We start from the raw sequence: 20,258 nt of genomic DNA, 5'->3' as shown, positions 1-20,258 counted from the left end.
CTAAAATATGAATTTTAATTTAAAAATATCAATATTAAGAGTTGAAATATCGATATTTACAGGTTAAAGTATTGCGATATATTGCAGTGTAGGTATTTTTTCCACACCTCTAGTTTCAATACAATAAAAAGCTGTACAAATGGTATAGAAAAGAAAAAAAAGAAGCATTTGATTCTACAACTTGACGCTGGTATTTATAAAGTAAGGGTTAATCATATAAACATAGACCATACCGTCACAATTCAGTTTGGCAAGGATGCACAGGCTGGGTCCACCAAAGGCTGAATCTGATTTAAGACGCAGCTGTAGAGTGATTTCCCACCAGTAGTTTCACTCTCTGTTGTATTTTTCTGTTGCTTATTAATTTAGGACAGATTACCTACATTATTGAGTTAGCAGACTGGAACATAGCATAATAATACTAACATTACTCTACAGAAGAACTGGCTGCTTTGTGAAAATGATTCATAATGCTTTTGTTCCTGTCAATCATAAGCTTTAAGACCCACAACAGCTGATTGAGCTAAGCAGGAGACGGTGAGTGATGGTCCGTCACAGAGATCAGTGTTCAGAGACGAGGGTTACACCGTGGATTGGGTAAGCGCAAGATAAGGGTGAGTGAAAGCAGCACTCAGTGAGGTCAGTGCAGATCTCTCGTAAATGATGTGTCTGGTTGAGTTTTCCTGCCAGACAGGAAAACTTTTTTTTATATAGTAGAGTGTGTTTTGCTAAATATCACACTTGGGACTGTAACTGAGGCTCAAAGTAGTACTGATAACACTAAGAGGCTCATCCAAGTCTTCTAAACGGCCCTGTGCGCTGCCTTGGTGATGAAAATCCTCAGTGTATTCAGAGATTTATAACTGTTACTCTCCAGCTGTAAACTCCACACCTCCTCTCCTCTCTCTGTGGTTAGCAGACAGAGCTTCGTGCACACATGGATATGCACCATGCAAGCCTTTAAACAAAATGTAACAACAATGCGGTTCCCTTCTGTTACCAATTGGTCTGTGATTTGTTAAGCTGAGGTATCAACAGTGACAGCACAGCCATAAAAGTTCTGCAAAAAGTCAATCTGCGGCAGATTTTGCTCAAAACAGACAAAAAAGCTGTCAGTGTGGTTGGTGCGAGGGCTGTTCAGGTGTGCTCTAATCAGAAAAAGATGGGAGACAATGACTGCAGTTTTTTGGGAGGTCTGACTGCTCTTCAGCTCTACGAAAACAATTAAAGCTCCATTAAACACAGGAAGCGTATCTCAAAGGCCTCGTAAAGGTTTGCTCTGAGAAAATGAAGACAAAGGAGAGAGCTTAGTGCTGATCTGTGTCGTGAAAATGGCAAAACACGAGCTGTACAGCTTCCCTGAAAAAAAAAAAAAATCTTGTGTCAACTTCAAGTGTGAGAAAAATGAACAGGTTACTGTTCCCACAGCTGGGGGTTTGTTGATCACCGTCCAAAATACACAGGGAGGAAACGCCAAAGGGAGAAAAGAGAGTGATAGTTTGAATAGGATGTCCCTCTGGACCTCTGGATGCAGTGCAAACAATCTATTAGAGGATCATGTTCACGGCGAATGTGTTGCCCTCTTGTGTAAGTCGACTATTTATTACGACTTGGCGAAAAACAGAGACTTCAGCGAACATTTGAACGGTTTGAGATTAATGCAGAAAATAACTTTTCATCAAACATTGATGATGAAGAATGAGCTGGAGACAGAGCTGTCAGTGCCTCACTTAAATGCCCTGGATGATGAACAGTGGACCGCTGCTAGAGGGGGAACACACACACACACATATGTAATGCATATTAGCTGCAGATCACACACACACGTTTACAGTTCAACAAGTATTGCCTCTCTCAATAAAGTAGGACTATATAGTGTGTACCCACATGAACACTAAAAAGATGATCTCATTTACGTGCACCTGCACACACACAGACATACACACATGCAAACAGACAAACACACATGTAAAAGTATCAAATGTGGTGATATTCAATCCTAACATTTAACAACATCCACATGCACCCACACACAAACTTACTCTGCAACTCATGTCCACACACACACACACTCACACACATTTTCTGATGCAGGCATCTGGTTCTTGTTACCTGTTGCAGAAACAATTCACCTCCTTTTATTTGTCAGTCTGGGTCTCCTGGTGTTTGACATAACTAGCTTTAGCACCTTATTGCACTGTTTATTGTTTGTATTGATCTAAGATCAGGAGACAAGCCACTGCGGCTTCTGTCAAGTGTGTATTCAATATTATTATAGAGGAATGATATCATGTAAAAAGGCTAAGTAATTGGAAAAGAAAAATCAGTTCAGAGAGAGAAACTACAAGACCATCATAATCCTGTGTGTGAGTTTTTCTTTCAGACCCAGCAGCAATGTAATCGCTGTTTTATGGCCTGTAAAAGGGGAGCAGGATCCCAGCCTGCTCTGTGGATATGTGACTATGAGCCACACACCAACACTGAATAGGGAACATGTGGACACACACACACACGTGCCTGCTTCTCATCACCTGCTATAGAAAGCAGCCGTCTGTCTCAACAACCTGATACAGATGAACAGCACTTCATTGATGTGAAACTTTCTGCATGTGTCTCTCACACACACACACAGAGGTGGAAACGCAGCCTGTTTTCAGACCTTTTTACTGACCCCAACATCGCGCTGAAACACTGAGCTGTATGGTAAAACACTTAAATACAGCTGAACAGAAATAGAGCTGGCCTCCTTAGACTTTTTGTGTTGGATTGTGTGGTAAGTGTTGATGTTAGCTTGTACGAGGTTGCAACACTTGGAGCTCACGGCGGGGGTTAAATTTTTCTTTTGATGATGTATTTGATTGTGTCTGTTAATGCTGGAGCCAAACTCACACACAAGTTTTGATGCTCTACAAGCTGCCAACAGAAAGAGAAAACAGTCAACAGCTTTTATTATTGTGGGCATGGTGATTGAAAAACAAATGAGTTGTAATAAAGTCTAAGCTTTCACAGAGAAAGCTCAAAATATTCTTTACATGATTAAAAACAGCAGATATTTAATACAAACAAGCAAACAGTTAAAAAAGCGCAGTTAGGAAACTGGGTCAAAGGAACACCTGGTTGATAAGTAGGTTTCAATGTGCTTTTAAAATCTGAGGACAGACGTAGCTGCTCTCAGGGTCTGGGGGTTCTGACTCAAAGCCTTGGTCCCCCATGAGCCCTGCAAAAATACTTGGGTGCCCAACCCAGCAGAGCTCTGAGAGTTAAAACCATAGACTGTAAAAAAAAATGGACGTCATCTTGCTCAGCCTGAGGTGAGGTTGCCACAAAAACTGCTCCCCCTGGTGGCTGGCTGCAGTATGGGTAAAAAAATCAAGCTTTCCAGTCAGTCCAGATGAGCTGTGGTCAAACTTTGAAGAACTAATGCACTTCGTAGAAATGTTTCTCATGTCAGATTGTTGTGGTGAGTTGAAGATATTATTTGGCTGCCTTGTATTCAAGTCCTCTTTTTTTCTGAAAAGTTTCGTTTTCGTTAGTTATACGAGGTTAAAAACAAGGTTTTACATCACGTTTATTGATGATTGACAGCTGCTGTTCACGTATATTTTTTGGGGGATTGTTAAATATGTTGTGAGGTACAGTCAAGACGTGATTAGACTTGCTAAAGAAAAAATATATATTATTTTTGTCACCTTGCTCTACTCAAATTCTCCCAGAATCCCTCACAGTCTATTGCACAGACTCTGGCTGCACAACTGCTGCCAGTGGCTGCGCCTTTGACGGGGTATTTTGACTTCAAAACTGTTCAATGGTAAATGGCGGGGCATGCTTTCCACTCTATATACCCAAAACTGGATTCTATAGCTTACCTGAGGTGTAGGGATACCAGGACAGGAGAAATAAGAAATTAAAAGTACTTGTAGTACGCTGTCAGATCAGTAGAGGGCAGTAAGATAGCAATGAAAGCAATTCAGCAAAGATTACACTAAAAGCTGTTAAGAGAGTTGGGCAATGCTATGATCCTGTTAGCATTGAGGATCTTTATCCTGCACTGGTATTGATGGAGCTTTATTATACTACAGATCAATCTGTTGAATCCACACTTGGAAGGACACAAGCACAAGAAACAATATCGTTTCAAAAAGCCCAAAACAGCTTTGACTGGTCGATCTCTGCCATCTAAAGCATGGAGACGGCAGAAATTATCTCGTGTTTTTGCTTAAATGAAGAACCCTTTGATCAATGGCTGTAGCATTTGGCAGTAACCATTTCATATCCAGAATACTAGCAATAACCTGGCTGCGCACAATCATGTACCAATAACCAGAAAAACACCCCTTGGTTACTCCTTTTCTAACCCGAATATTTGGTCATGTTTACGCCTATCAGGATTTCCTCATTGAAAGGAACATTAGGAAGTCCCCCGTGCTGCTGCTGTTGCTATGGATACAGGAAAACAAAGCTGAAATGACGCCGTCATGACATTTTCTTTGTGATGAGATGTTGTCCGCGTGTTGTTATTTTGATTGGTGTACCATGTACAAAGGAATAACTCTGACTGCTCACAAATGTCAGCAGCTTATTCCAGTTTCCGAAACATTGACAGCATGTATACGTAGTCATTGACTTTTAGCAGGACGCACCCCTCTTAATCGGTTTTGGACTATCATTGAATGCTTATCCAATGAGGATGTTGGGGCAGCAGTGGCTTAGTCTGTAGGGATGTGGTTCGGTGATCAGAGGGTTGGTGGCTGAAGCCCAGGTGCAGACCAAGATTGGGAACTGGGCTGATAGCTGGGGAGGTGTTGGCTTACATTCCTGAGCACTGTGGGGTGCCCTTGAGCAAGGCACCAAAAACCCTCAACTGCTCAGGAGTGCACAGAGAGTGCAGCACCATCACTCTGACCTCTTATAGTTGCATGTTTGTGTACAAAAAGTGCTGTTTGTGCATGTGTGAGTATATAAAGCATGTTTCACTGTGTAAAAAAATACAATTTTCCCCAAGGGGATTAATAAAGTAAATTAAATTTATTTTGACACATTTATGGATGTACTTATATTAAACTAAAGTAGGATGCAATCCCGAGGACCTCTTCTGTTTAAAGAGCTGTTTTAAAATGGATATCCATATTTGAGTCAACAGTTTGACTCTTGTCTCTCTATCTTCAAAAGTCCCTCTTTCGTTTGTAACGGTTAGATCATTAAGAGAAACTCCTGACGTTGACTGTATACATGCAAATGTTATATTAAACTACACACGGCAGCTCGCTAGACTAAACAAAATTGTTCCTCAAAAGTACAAACAGAGGCTCTGTGTTTTGCGCTGTTTCTGATTGGTCAAAGTATATTCTGTATTTATGATAGCACAGATGTTTCTAATCCAAAGAGGACAACAAAGAGAGAAAGGATGTGAAAGGGTTTGAAGACTGACAAATACACAAAGAAGGCTGAAGATGAGTCACAAGGCCAGAGTACGAACTAATCCAGATGAATTAAAGTGAAAGTGACAAAAAAAAAACAGTGAGGGTGAAGAGTCTGTTAGTAAGACATGTGAAAGGAGCATGATGTGAAAGTAATGTGGACGTCCACAGAGCTGAGCTGCTGTTCTCGTGCTAAATGTCTGATTCACTGACAGCGGCCGTCAGCTCAGCCTCCAGCCGTCCACCACATGTCCTCTTCAAGGTGGGAAGCCACTTAGAGGAGAGGGAAAACAGTCAGCAGCTTCCCTCTCAGCTCTGATTTCTTCCTCCTGCTCTGTATAAAGACCTTTACGTGGTTTTCCAGTGAAATCCCCCACAGAGGAGAGTGCTCAGCCTGCCAGGGAGCAGCTTTATTTCTTTTGGATCAAAAAATACCTCCACTTCCAGAGGACCCCCTTCCTCTCTATCCCAATTTACATCTGCCAGTGGTCTCTTCTGATGTGCAAAGCTGTCCTCATTTTTTAAGAACATTTATGTATTGTTATTGCAACACGGCTGTTTGTTATTTTCTAATGAGCTGCTGTTTGATCTATGATACATTAGTAAGAAACATTTGTAGGGCTGATCTAATACATGCTCAATGTGTTCCAATAAAATGTGGCTCTTCACACACACACACACACTTCCATCAGATGGAAAAGTATGAATATTTCCATGTCTACACATCATATTGGTCATGCAGCAGTGAGTGTTGTCTTATTGTGTCATTTCACGTCACACTGTAGCGTTGAATAGCGTTTTTAAAATCTGAAATTTTAGTTTGAAGAACATTGTATCTGTTTACATCTGTTTAAAATACAAGAAACTCTACTCTATCCCTTGTCCTCTCCTATCACTAAAGGAATGAAAGCCTCCAAAATAGATTAAAAATACAAGAAAGAATATCATCATCATGTAACTGGCAGCGTGTCTCTGCTGTTAATAGCAGGGCTTTACTACTGTAAACATTTTTAGAGGACAGATTAAGAAAGATGATGACTTTATCTCAGTGCAGGGATGTGAGAAAGTGAAGATCCCATAATGTTTGTCTCTCATGTGCCTTTATCTGCATCACTAAGCCTGTCTGTGTCTTGTTAGTCTGAGTGGATGTCATGTGGGTGCTTAGCTATCAGGACAACTCATTAGTTCAGTTTATTTTATATCTAATCTGCTGAATTGTTGCTCTCTTTTTTGATCTGCAAGTGGCTCTCATCCTGTTCTCACTCAGCCTAAAAACTTCTTTCCCAAAAGATTCAGAAAACACAACACAACTATTTTGAGGGTTTGTTTTATTTCATGTTGTGATGATTAGGGTGTTTGGCTGTTTTGGCCGAACATATCCTCCTTTTTGGTTGTAAGATGATGTTTGGTGGGATTTGATTAAATTCCCTAAAATTTCTGGGTTGTTCCTCAGCTTGTTTTACAGACTGTTAATATATATGACCAAGCGCTGCACTGGGCCACTCTTTTCTTCTGTTTAAAAAAACAAACAAAAACAACAACAACAACAAAAAATACAAATACCTCAATTTTGATTTTTGTTTAAATTTTTTAGGCATTATCTATTATTTTGCACATGAAAAATGTATTTGAGTGATGGGCTACCTCTCCCTTTCTCTTTTTATTGAAGCAGTTTGTGAGGCATTATTTATTTTTACGTTATAAAAAACTACTTCAAACAGATTAAAAAAATATATAAAATAAACATATGGTTTATAAAGCTTCTTTATTATCTTTGAGTATCTCTTGGTGTTTTTGTATTATCTCCAAGAGGCTGGGTGTCCTTTTGTTTTTTTTTTAGATTATGGTCATCCTAATATAGTCAGTGAAAACCCAAAAAATAATCATTTCATAAATTTGATTATTATTAAAAGTTGAATTTCGTAAACTAAAGGTGTCACAATGTGATCAAATTATTAATTGTTAACGCCTGCAGGAGTTCCAGTCATTGAATGGTCTTTCAGTCAGCGACACAGTCATGGAGAAAACAGTCATTGACCCCCAACACGAGGAGGGTTAGGCACCTAAGGTCACTGCTAAAGAAGCTGTTTGCTCATCGAGTGTTGTATCCAAACGTAATACTTGAAAGTTACAGCGATAACTACAGACCTAAGCAAAACCAACTGACAAACTTCACTAGAAGTTGACTGAGGCTGAAGTCAAAGCATCAAGAGCCACCATGCACAGACCCCAAGACACACCTAAACTTAAGATGTCAGAATAGTGTAACCTGGGCCAAAGGGAAAAAGAACCGGACTGTTACTCAGAAATCCGAAGTCCTTTTTTCAAATTGGAGAAGCTCAGAATTGAAGTGTCTTGATGTCCAGAGTAAAGTGCCCTATGTCAGTGATGGTTTAAGGTGCCATATTATCTGCTTCTGACATAACCAAGACATTTCAAAGCACTTCATGAGTCCTTCTGTTGACAAACTTTACAGAGACGCCGATTTCATTTGGCACCTGCCCACTCTGCCAAACAACCTGAAGTACGATGACAAGTGACCATGGTATACCTGCGCTTGACTGGCCAGAAAACTCACCTGACCTGAACCCCGTAGAGAAGCAATGTGGTATTGTCAAGAGGAAAATGAGAGGCACCAGACTCAGGAACACTGGTGAGCTGAAGGCAGCTATTACATCAGTGTAAGCTTCCTTAACACCTCAGCTGAGCTACAAGCTGATCACCTCTATGCCACACAACACTGATGCAGTAATTCAGATGGCTAATATCAAAAAAACAAAAAGTAACTTCTCCAGGATATTCTAATTTATTGGGAAGCACCTTGTTGGTGCCTCAAGAGTTAGGTGAAGTCCAAAGTCAAACATTTAGGGAAAAGATAGGGGATGAGAGGAAGCTGTAAGATAACACACTTTATCTCTCGTCCTGCGTGACGAGGGGCAAAGTTCCCACTCTGAGGATCAGTTGAAATCTGTCAGCGTGTTAATCAATCATCCAAACACTAAACAAATCCATCCATCAGGCAGGCAGGCAGTCACCAGGACATCATTCATGCAGCCCACTCTGTGTCTCTCATCTCTGTGTTATTTCAGAGGTTTCACTGCTGAAACTCGACACATCCTAAACTCTCCGAGGAACCATCACAACACACACGCTCTCTGGAGGTTGAATCCATGGGACACGAGAAGAAGAAGAATCTGGTGCTTAGCCTAAGTGGTTCCTGTCGTTCTTGTTTCATAAACCCCAAAATCTCCATGAGGGGTTTTCTTCATTTAACCTGGACTCAACCTGAGCTGTAAAGCACAGGCTACTGAGAGAGGGAGCCTGGCTTCTGTCTCTCAGAAGCAAAACAGAGAATCGGGGGCCCAATAAGAAAAGGGCAGCTGTGGGAGAGGAGATAGAGTCCAGGCCATGAGTTGGGCCTCATTAATGAACACTTTAGATGTTTATGTGTGACGCACAAGTCAACTGTGGGTGAGAGGGTGTGTACTGGATGTGGTGCATGGGCCGGGATCCACATCTGTTTCAGACCACTTTGGAGTTCCCATACATGTTAACAAGGAGTTGTCCTGACCCAGAAAAGAAATAAAGCAGAAGAAGCATGCTGCACTTTTGTTTAGCAGGCTGTTGAAATTATGCCTCAAACATAGTCTGTGGCATGACATTGAAAACCACTGGTATCCACTCTGCAGGCATGTCGTGACAGACCCTTATGTCCAAATCCCAGTATGAGTACATGAGCTGGCCTGGCTTGTTTAAGGAGCATTGACTTTAAGCCTTTAAGTCTGGATCAACAAACAAATAGCTGATCCTAAATATCTGTTTTTAGGAAGTCACATAGATTGCCTCAAACACAGAGCAAAGTCTAACTGTCTGCAGAAAACTGATACACGGCGGTCTCAGACAGAGAGGGGTTTACTCAGTGAAACAAAACCACCAACAATGTTGAAATGTAAAGCAACATAATTTCCTTGGAGTTCTGGACCTAGACTCCTCTAATGAGGGTGGCATATGTAGGGCACTAATGTATGGACTTCTCATGAAAACAAACACTTGAAGACAAATACGCAAGATGTGATCTAATGGTTGTGACTGAAATCATGTTCGAATCGTGTTTGACGTGATTCATTACCTTCACTAAGGTTATGTTTTTGGGAGAATTAATCTATCTGTTTGTCTTTGAACATCACAACTCAAAAAGTAACAAACTGATCTTGATGAAATTTTTAGGAAATGTTCAAAATGTGATAAGGAAGAAGTGATTAAATTTTGGAGTTGATATGGATCACAGTCTAGATTCAGGATTTTTTTAAAGGATTCTTTATCATTGTGAGATAGGGCTGTTTTCACCATATGTGAATATAACTCCATGATAAATGGTCGGATTGCTTTGCAAAACAATACAAGACAAGGTCACCATAATTTCTGACAAATGTAAAAGTACGATCCAGATCCTGGCAATATTCTGGATACTAAGATCCGCAATATGAAACATGTACTAGGTCATCATAATTTTCAACACTGTCAGGAAACAAATAGGGATGAATGAAATATGTAAATTTTGGCCAATATTGATATTGGTTCAAAAAAAAATAAACAATCTGAGATGATGTGTCGAGGTAGTTCAGGGAGAAAGAGCGGGATGATCGTGAGAACAGATGACCATGGAGAGAATTAAAGATGGAGTGTCCAGCATGAACGCGATCAAAAAGTACATTTTTTCTGTTTTCTGGATCAAAATCAGAAAGAGATAAAAGAAGAGGGTCCACTCTTCTTAGGTTGTTTTGGTGTTTACATAGTCATAGAAAACAATATTATTTGGGTCTTTCAAGATCGTTCAAGATGCTCTGAAAATGGCCAGCAGCTAATGAGTAAATATTAGCCCACTTTTAGACATGGGTCAATACCTATATTTAAAAAAAAAAGACCAACATCGGCCGATACCGATAATGGTACCAATATATCGTGCAACCCTAGTAACAAATTATCGTACAAACCTGCAACTAACACCAAATTGTAGCAGATAGTCTGCTGAAAGGGAGTATAACATTAAAGTAGGACTACAGTGTTGCGTGACAATCACAATATGCTTGGTGGAGGTCTGTGCTCTCTGAGTGCTTTTATAGTTTTCATAGTTTCACTGTTGTTTCAACTGCAGACATGAAGGAGGCAGGTTTATAAACTGTCAGCAGGGACAGCTCTGAAACTTTTGGCGTTGCAGTCAGTGAATATGTGTGGCATTGGCTTGAATAAGCAGTCTACGTGGCAAACCATTAAGACCTCTTTGAGTCTCTGATGGAGCAACACAACGACCTTACTTCAGCATCTTGGGATGATAAAAATCTGCATAATTTTTTTTTTCCTGGCAAACTTCACCAATAAAAGTTATGACATTAAAAATTGCAAGGCTTAGAGCAAACAACTGTGGGAACTTTTGTTTGGAGACCTTTCTGGAGGGACGGGGGAGTAGGTTTTGGACTGAAAGTTTTGCCTGTGGAGACAACTGTGGTTGTGTAGAAAATTGGATCACTGTGGTTACAGTGAGGTTTGCTCTATATTGGCTGCTTAAATTGTTGTGAGCTGGATCACTTTATGTGGAAAAAACTGCAAATATTCCCTAATTCTGACCATTTAGGTATTGAATGGGGCATGTAAAATAGAAAAAGAAATAAAGCAGCAATTAAGTCATTTTTTAAATTCTTGGATGGATTAAAACAAATTCAAACCACACACTGTTTGGGTTGGGAGTTTTACTTTGTACACATCCAGACAGGGAGCACGGGGGGGAAACAGAACCATACTTTGATATAATGGGTTTTCAGGGGGAATGTGCGTTTCTTTTCAAGAGCAGGTCAAAGTGTGTTTGGCAGTATGGAGAGGAAACAGAATGCAGCTATGATATATATCTGATGTGGATGAAATCCATATACAAGTTGGCTTGAGTTGTACAGAGGCCTTCCTGCTGTTTGACCAACAGTCAGCACGCAATCACACGATCCCAGTGAGAGCGTATAGTGAGTCAGGACAGGATGTGGCTGTGGTTAAAAGGTGACTTATACCACTAAACCTGATTTCACTGGAGCTTGCATCATGTCTCTGGAACAGGGGTCATGTTTACTGCAGGTTTAAAACACAAACCAACACAGAGCCCTGATGTGTTGCGATGGTGTGTGAGGTTGAGCACATCTGTGCTGCTCGGTATGCGGTCAGAACCTCATCTGTAACAAATGAACAGGTTATTTAAAGCAAAAATGTGTGTAAGTGGCCAACAGTGAAATGATATCAGACCCCTGCAAAGTGGCTTCAGAGGCAGAAATTCAGCCAAATGATCAAACTCTGTGTGACTCAGCCTTTAGATATCCGTGCAGGCAAGAAACACGAGTAACATGTGCCAGAAAACCTCAGGACAAGAAACACTGATTGTAAGCTTTCCTTTTCTTTCCTCTTTTCTCAAACAGCCTGAGTTGGACTGTTTTCATCCCACCACATGCTCCTCATTTGTTGTACTGAAGGTGTGTGTTTGCAGGTCAAAAAGTAAAGTAGGAAGCTAAACAGGACGTCATTTGTGCTTAGTAAGTGTCTTAAATTATTACATCAAGGATTTAGAGAAAAATGCTCAAAAAATGTGCGGAAACCAAAGTGTAATATGATACATGGGTTTCTGGAGACACTTGGGCCAGCGTTTCTCTATCTTTCATCTTTTTGTTGACCAGATCACGTACCGAAGTGCCTCAGGGGTGGGGTTCATTGTCATCACACTTGTGTCTTGGTTTGTGGCCTCTGACTGTTGTCTTGCAAAGTCAATTCATCTTCAGACTATAAAGACCGTAGCGTGCCAGGTCGTGGCATGCCATGGAGTCATTTTTTAGATTACTTGTTTTGTCTGACCAGCAGTCCAACTCCCCCCAAAACCTCAGTTAACAATCATGTAATCCAGAAACACAGCAAGCAGACCGTGTTTAAATCTCTGGCTTAACTTCGCCCACGGATGCTTTTTAATGAAAGCCACTTTGGTGAATAATTACACAGCTGTTATGGAAAGTACCAAATGTAGTGTTGTAATACCACAAATAGGAAAGGGTTAGAAAAGCTGCAGCCTCATTGAGAGATATCTGATTCCTCAGTATTGATCTTAAACCTGCAGGTAACCCAGTTCACAGCACCATGTGTGTTATTTACACATTTACCACCCTCTGTTTTTGTCCAAGCAGAGGTTTTATGAGTTTGGCTCTGTTACACATTGGAGAAAAAAATCCAATGTATTTCAGGAAACAATACCTATTTGTGGCTTTCATATTACTGCTCCCCTTCTTTTGTGTACTGTGTTTGGTTCTTACTGTAACATCCGTCACAAGCATAATGGTGTATCGAAGGATGCACCGATCCGATCCTGGTACCCTCAAAGCTGGATCGGATCGGTGGGAAACTTGACACTAAGGCTAAACAATTATTTAGTCTACAAGGTATAAAATTTACAATCAAAGAGTCATTTCTGTAAATTCTGAAGCATGTTTTAACCAAACTGCTGTTTAACATTTAAATACTTATAGTTAAATAAATATTAACTTCAGTAAATCCATATGGACTCATTTTTGTCTTCTTAAAACATCACAAGTCTTATCCCACAGTAGAGTATGAAGGTTATTATCTAACACTGGTATCAGATTAGGATTGTACCCAATACCCAAAGCCCAGGTACCAGTATTGATATCTGGACCTGAAAAGCTAGATCAGTGCATCCCTACTTGCATTAAACAACAAGGGTTATAGAAATCAAGGTGTTAGCTCTTGAAACAATTTTAAAAGGTGGTATGTCACTAATGGAAGGTCCCGCTGACTGATATCAGCGACATAAATCATAAAAAAATACGCTATTCACAGAAGAAGTTAGACTGCGTAAGTCTTAAACTGAGTAATGTTTTTAAAGCTGGTTCTTTCATCTCTCCTCGTTTTTCCATAAAAAGATAGTAGAGAGCTAAGTTGCCTCATAGATGCTTGTAAGCTCATAATTTGTATACTAATAGCTTACTTCTTTAGCCCCTTTCACACATGCACTGCACTCTTTAAAAGTTTCATTCATTGTCTGCCTGTGTTCTGTGAACATAATCACCTCCTCATTCAAACGTCCGTAAAGCAGGGTTAGCATGTGTGTACATGCAGCTGATGAGAGTAGGGAGCATTTATTGTGAGCGTGAGAGTGGAGTGATGACACTGCTCACATACATAGACTGTAAGAAAAAAAGGACGTCATCTTGCTCAGATAGAAGTGAGGTTGCCACAAAAACTGCTCCCCCTGGTGGCTGGCTGCAGTGTAGGTCAAAAAAATCCATCTCTTCAGTCATTCCAGATGGGCTGTGGTCAAACTTTGAAAAACTAACACACCTCGTAGAAATGTTTCTCATGTCCGATTATTGTGGTGAGTTAAAGATATTATTTGGCTGCCTTGTCTTCAAGTCCTCTTTTTTTTTAAGTTTTGTTTTCATTAGTAACAAGAGGTTAAAAACAAGGCTTTGTGTCACGTTTAACGATGATTGACAGCTGCCGTTCTTGTTTAATTTTTGGGGGGATTGTAAAATATGTCGGGAGGCAGAGTCAAGAAGTGATTAGACCCTAAAAAGAAAAAAAAAAATTATTTTTGTCACCTGGCTCTACTCAGATTCTCCCAGAATCCCTCACAGTCTCTACTGCGCAGACTCAGGCTGCACAACTGCTTCAATGGCTGAGCCTGTGGCGTTAAGATCATCCTCTAGCTGTACTTGAAGCCCCTTACACTTCCAATATGGCCGTGACAGCCGAAATTGCATTTAAAATTCATTTCAGAAACAGACAGGGGACATCAGGGAGACTATGGTCTATGGTCTGCACTGGTGAACTCCCCGGATATACTCAACCTGCAGCTGTGAAGTGTATGAGTGAAAGATCTCAGTTCCTGAAAATGTCTGAACCTAAAAGAGCTGAAATCACCTCAGAAACCTCAGGGGTTGATGTGTGAAAAGAGCTACTGTGTTTGTTTGTTTGTTGTTGTTTGTTGTTGTTTGTTTTCTTTGATTTTTTTCCCTAAAAGGTCTGGTGACGAAAAAAACACATCAGTGTTTTCTTTTCTGCATTCAAGTTCAGATGTTCAAACCATCCTCCATCCATCCCAGTGAGGGTTGATTGCTTTTCTGACTGACATTATAAGAGTTTAAGTTGTTTTTATCCCATTATGACATTTATCCAAATGTACGTAAGTCGAACAGATGGAAGCTTGGATGGCATTTAGTGTTAATGTGTGACTTATAAACTGAAAACTCAAACATGACTAGACTTGGCAGAAGCTGAAAAACCAGCATGATTGTTCTTGTGTAAATAATACTTTTCAGCCACAGACGTTTCTCAATCCAATTCTGCATCAATATAAAACACACATACTTTCTGTGTGTATTAAAACAGCTGAAGTGCTTTAAAACACCAGCAGACATGATTCACATACTCTGCCCTCTGAAAGCACCCGAAAGATGCCAAACCATCATGAGCTTACTGGGAGAGATCAGTCAAAGTTTCAACAACAGCAGCGCAGAGTATGGAAATAATAAAAACCAACCCCGTCTCCATGACATTTATCATCATGCCTTACACGATCTGAGTAGGAGTCTGAGCTCAAACACTGTAACATGATATTATGAGTGTTATCTGCTGCAGCAAAAGAGCTCTGCAGGGTCATTCAAACCAGAACAACATGCCAATCACGTGGAGAATGGTTTATAGTTGAGCAGAACCATCAGTCATACCAGAGCTGGACTCCAAAGATGACAGTGTTTAGACAGAGCAACAGAAAACCAACTCTCATCATAAACCTGCTCCAGCAGCCAAAACAGACAACACAGACACAACTCACGCAGACACAGAAATAAACATGAATGCTTGCACACACTCAGATTCTGGTACTAAACCTTGTACTATATATTTAGCTTGGCACAGCTGAATTCTGACCTCCAGCATTGACAGTATGAGTGTATAAAATGACCAGAACAATAGAGATGCAGGAATGGAGCTGATTCATGCTGTGAAGCCACAGAGGAAGAGGAGGAGACCCGCAGTGGGTAAGGTCTTTGTTTATCTGGAGAGAGAAGTTGGGTTTACTTCTGCACTACACCACAAAACTGGCTGAGACATTTACATTCAAGCATTGAGAACACAAGCACATTAAAGGTCCCATATTCTGCTCCTTTTCTGCAGTTTAATATGGATCATTGATGTCCTCATGAAATGGTAGTTACATGTTTTGGTCCAAAAAGCCAATAAATCAAGCACAGCAGCATTGTTTCCAGGCTCTCATAGCCCCTCTGTTCAGAACGGTCTGAGTTAGTGGGCGTGACGTATGTATGTAAATGAGCCAAGCTCCGAGTGCACAGTGTTTAGAAAACAGCAAAGCTCTTTTACTGTAACATTAAAGGCTAAAACAACAGGCTAACCCCAGCTAAAGTTAGCATCCTGAAGCTAACACAGAGACAGGGGGGACACTGAGGAAAAGCTCTTACATCTGCTCCACAGCACACAGCATTTAAAATACTCACATTTCCAGGGTCCGAGGTTTGTTGGCAGATGGTTGATAATGCGCCTGGATTCAGGACCAGTCTATTCACTAGCCCTCTGTTGTACTGTCCAAAGTTGGAAAAGCAGTCGGCCGTGAAGTGACAAGCACACACATGCACAGTTTTACTGAGTGTAGCTGGCACATTTCCTTGATAAATGAACTCTAGCCACTTAGTCTTGTCTTCTTCTGGGATGGGAAGCTTGTGCATGGAACTATGTGGCTGTTTACAGCCAAAAACAAAGCAGTGATGGCTCTTCAACTTTGGCATTCCCCTCCCCGCTGCTGGAGAGATTTTTCTCCAGCAGGGGGGAGAGGAGTGGGCTGGGAGGGGGTTCAGGGGTATCTGCTCCGGTGGACCAATCAGGTCAGACTTGCTCCTGATTGGTCAAAAAAGGGAATTGCTGACGTCCGCAAATCCCCAAAATCCAAACAGCTCAATTTAGGTCAGGATTTTACATTCACAAGCACTACTAAGAACAGGTTTTGTCATTAAATATCACATTTTGTGGGCTGGAAGAAAAGCCAAAGACCCACAAATTTCACTAAAATACTTAATTAAGTGATTTTTGCATAATATGGGACCTTCAGCATTAGTGACAAAAAGGCAGCGGAAAAAAGAAGACTTGAGGATGTGAGGTAGAGAAAATCGGCTCAACAGACAGAAAACAAATGAAAGACATGAGGCCGGTGTCTGAGCTGCATTCAATGAAATCAGGGTGGAAACAACTTCAATTTTTTCTGTCTGGACGTAAATCATCAGAGTTATATTTCATTATCTAATAAACGTCTCTGCTGAATAGATCTGAACCTAAAAAGCTCTTTCTCATAAGATCTCATGCCTTGTGTTTGATATTACTGTAATCACAGTGCCATAAGTACTGTAATTTACTCCACTGTTTTCATAGCAGCTGAGCCCGCTCTCCATGGGAAAGTGTGAAACTTTCCAGGTGGTTAGTGTGTCATCTTCAATCAAAACTCTAAGAAATATTACTTTCCCCCACTTTATTACAATACCGGAGCGAAGTGCCAGGTGATGGAATAAGAAAGAAAACCAGAAACTATTGGAAGAAGTCCAGGCTGTCTCTGGATGGAGATTAGACTGTCAGTCTGACCGGGTCTGGGTCAAATATAGTTTAAAAACTTCAATTGTCCAATCATAGCTTGGCAATCGTAACTAGTTATGGCCGTCCTGTCAAATCTTGGACTTATCCACACACACACTGAAGGCTTTCGAGACCTGAAGACTGCAGAGTTGTTGTAAACGGGAAGGAAGTTCAAAAGATAACCTGCTCTTTAAGAAAATGTAGCTGCTAGCATGTCCAGGAACTGCTGTACAGTTTTTCTAAGGAACAAGTTTTATTTCTCAGACCAAGTGACTTATCTCCAGTCACAGGACTTAGAGGGTACATCAAAAAAAGAAAGAAAAGAAAAGCAGATACAGTGTTTAGTGTTTCCACATTGTGTGGACTCATGCCATGGTTAGCCTTGCAGAGTTTATGTAAATGCTGGCAGCTCTTTATTGGATCTGCAACCCTTCAAAAATAATAACAGATGACTTAACATTCATCAAACACATCAGTAAGTCCTTGTCTTGAAGAGCTTTTCTTCAGATTAGCAGCTGTACAGAGTGACGTCAGCACCCATCAACAGCTTGGTGTTTCATTTTTCTTTACTCTGCTTCATTAGAGAAACCTCTGATTGAATACAAAAACAAATGGGTACAGAAGGATCGATTTTTCACTTATTAGCTGGTGGAGACGCTTGTTAGGACAGAATTTTGTCTTTAATGGTCTAATAGATATATTCATAATCTCCTCTGAGGTCAAGATAAACCATCCACCATAACTGTTCTTCTGTTTAAGGTTTGTAAGTGAAATGTTTAGTTTATCCTGACAGCTGCTGCCAAGCGCTCAGTTTTAAAGATCTTTTTAATTTTATTCTGTTAATAAGACAGATGGGTTTGGTTATGCTTCAAAAGAAAAGTTTTATGAGACAACTTTTAACATATTTTGGCAAACTACAAATGAAAAGAAAAATATTTTGACATTGATGTTGTAAATATGAAATTACTTGGTGCAGAAACTACTTCAGACTGAACCATGACAATAAACCAGCTCCAACAGCAAATATCTGCCATCAACCAGTTACTGACCTAATAAAATCAAAGAAGAAGACTTCTTTTGACAATTTCTGCCCATAATATCAAACATATCAGTTTCAAGTTTCTGAGAATCTTTATCTCTTCAAACTGTTTTTGCACTAGTGCAATGAAAAGCTTGACAGGTACTGAAATGTTGATTTCTCAGACAGTCCACCATGTTTGTCCTGAAAAAAGTCTTCTCTGGGCTGATCTGGACCCGTCCAATTTGCCTTCAATTTCACTGGAGACCCTACATTTATAAAGCAGAAACAGTTGATCAAGGACCCCTTATAAAGGCCTTAAATGAATTACTAGAGCTTATAATAGTTCATCCATAACACATTTCTGGAGTCCATTTTCACGTTTGTTAGATGACAACACGTCAGGCTTCTGTGGCTCAGGTAGTAAGTCATTTATATCAAAATTCTGAATCAGCTATTTATCTCTTTAGTTGTGGGGTATGAAGCTCATAAAAAGTTAGTGGATGGTTGAAATTACGTCTAGAGAGATTAATTTATCTGTTGGCTGATCAGTTGAGCTGGCATATGGTAAGTATGTAGTGACGTCTGTGCTCACAGGGCAGATTAAATAATAAATAGATTTTTTGACTTTCGACAGTGCAGACAGCCTGGCCTTACAGTTAATGTTGAGCAATGTTAGCTTTTTTTCCCCATGCCCATTTTGCATTTCACATTCAGCAAAACATGTACTCATTCACCATTTTCTTCTTCAATAACAAATTTAGTCCTTACTCAATGACACCATATCAAATTTATAATAGCAATTGACTGGTGTTCTATAAAAAATCTGAAACACTGACAAAACTGACAAAAATAAATGTCTGTCATGTTATGAAACCTACAGCTTAATCAAATGTATTTTTGAATTCAATGAATTGATTAAAGAACCATCTGAAATGTGCCCATTAAAAGGAAGTTTTTCCTTGCCATTGTAACTTGCTAAAAGCTGCAGGGTACTGTTCTCTTGGTGGGTTAAGATGAGAATAGACTCCTTATCTTGTCTTGATGTTGGGTTTCTGTTAATAAAATTGTATTAACTTCAAAGGGTCTAGACCTGTGAATTTATTTGGAAAGTGTCCTGAGATAATGTTTGTTGCTATACAATAAAAAAAAAAAAGGAAAGAAAAAAAGACCGATTGATTGATTGATTACTAAACCGGGTTATAATGTGCATGGAAAAAATGGCTCTTAATAGTTAACTGTTTGTTTGTTTGTTTTTCATACACAATGTAGAAAATAACACAAGTCACAGGGTAATTTGCAACCTTATAATCCGCATTTGCATCAACCACTGAAGAAACAATCTCAGTGGATGTTGTTCATTGTTCTTTTTGCCATTTTTGCACAGATCTCACTTGGCAAACTTCCTTTAGGCAAGACATCACCTGCCAATGGCTGCCATGTGAACACGGTCTTATTCTCGTGTTTACCAGGTAAGAGTACACGAAGGCACCTGCTACGTCAGTTTTTATTTGTAGGACCTGCTCTGAACCTGGAGAACTGTGGTAATCATCAAGCTAAAAATATTTAACTTTGCGTGTCTGAAAAGATGAGCGTTTGTAATCATTCTTCAATCTGCCTTGTCTGAACAACAAACTCCCCTTCCTGAAACTGAGTTCAAAGTAATATTTCTGAACAGACACAGTGGACCAATCTGTTTGCCCCTGAAGTTATTTGAAAAATCAATTTGATCCAGGTCTGCGTTGAACCGCCTTGAGAAATATGAAGAGGAAAATACAACCTCATCTAATCCACCTCCTGAAGCATGCCACGTCTCTTTTAGAGCCAGAAATTAAACACGACACAGAGACCGTTAGAGTCTGACCCTGACAGTGAACAGATCAGATGGTCTGGCCTCACACCAGACCTACTGCCTCATTTATTAAAGGATCTTCTAACCGCAGCCAAAGTTCAGCTCAGGAGGACGGTTATCTTAATGTCTGAATGAATGATCTACACTGGATTCCTCCTGATGTGCACCTTTATCATGAAAGTCTGTAATGAATTCATTTGTATTATTTAACCTGTGTTCCCAGATTCTTATACAATACAGTATCAAAGAATGTGTCTCAAAAATGAGACCCCTGGAGAGTGTGTAGCTGAGAGAG

The 20,258-nt window shown here is 40.1% G+C and overlaps 1 protein-coding gene across 2 annotated transcripts in view; it reads right to left on the bottom strand.

Annotated features, from left to right (window-relative positions):
• LOC141788338 (collagen and calcium-binding EGF domain-containing protein 1-like) overlaps positions 1 to 20,258 on the bottom strand; it is a 73,279-nt gene that overhangs the window by 28,024 nt on the left and 24,997 nt on the right. The window lies entirely within an intron of this gene.

The sequence above is a fragment of the Halichoeres trimaculatus genome, unplaced genomic scaffold (assembly GCF_033239565.1).
Source record: "Halichoeres trimaculatus isolate MK-OKI-2021-1 unplaced genomic scaffold, fHalTri1.1 fHalTri1_scaffold_3, whole genome shotgun sequence".
Taxonomy (NCBI): domain Eukaryota; kingdom Metazoa; phylum Chordata; class Actinopteri; order Labriformes; family Labridae; genus Halichoeres; species Halichoeres trimaculatus.
The sequence above is the reverse complement of the archived record's forward strand: the minus strand, read 5'-3'. Positions and strand labels throughout refer to the sequence as shown.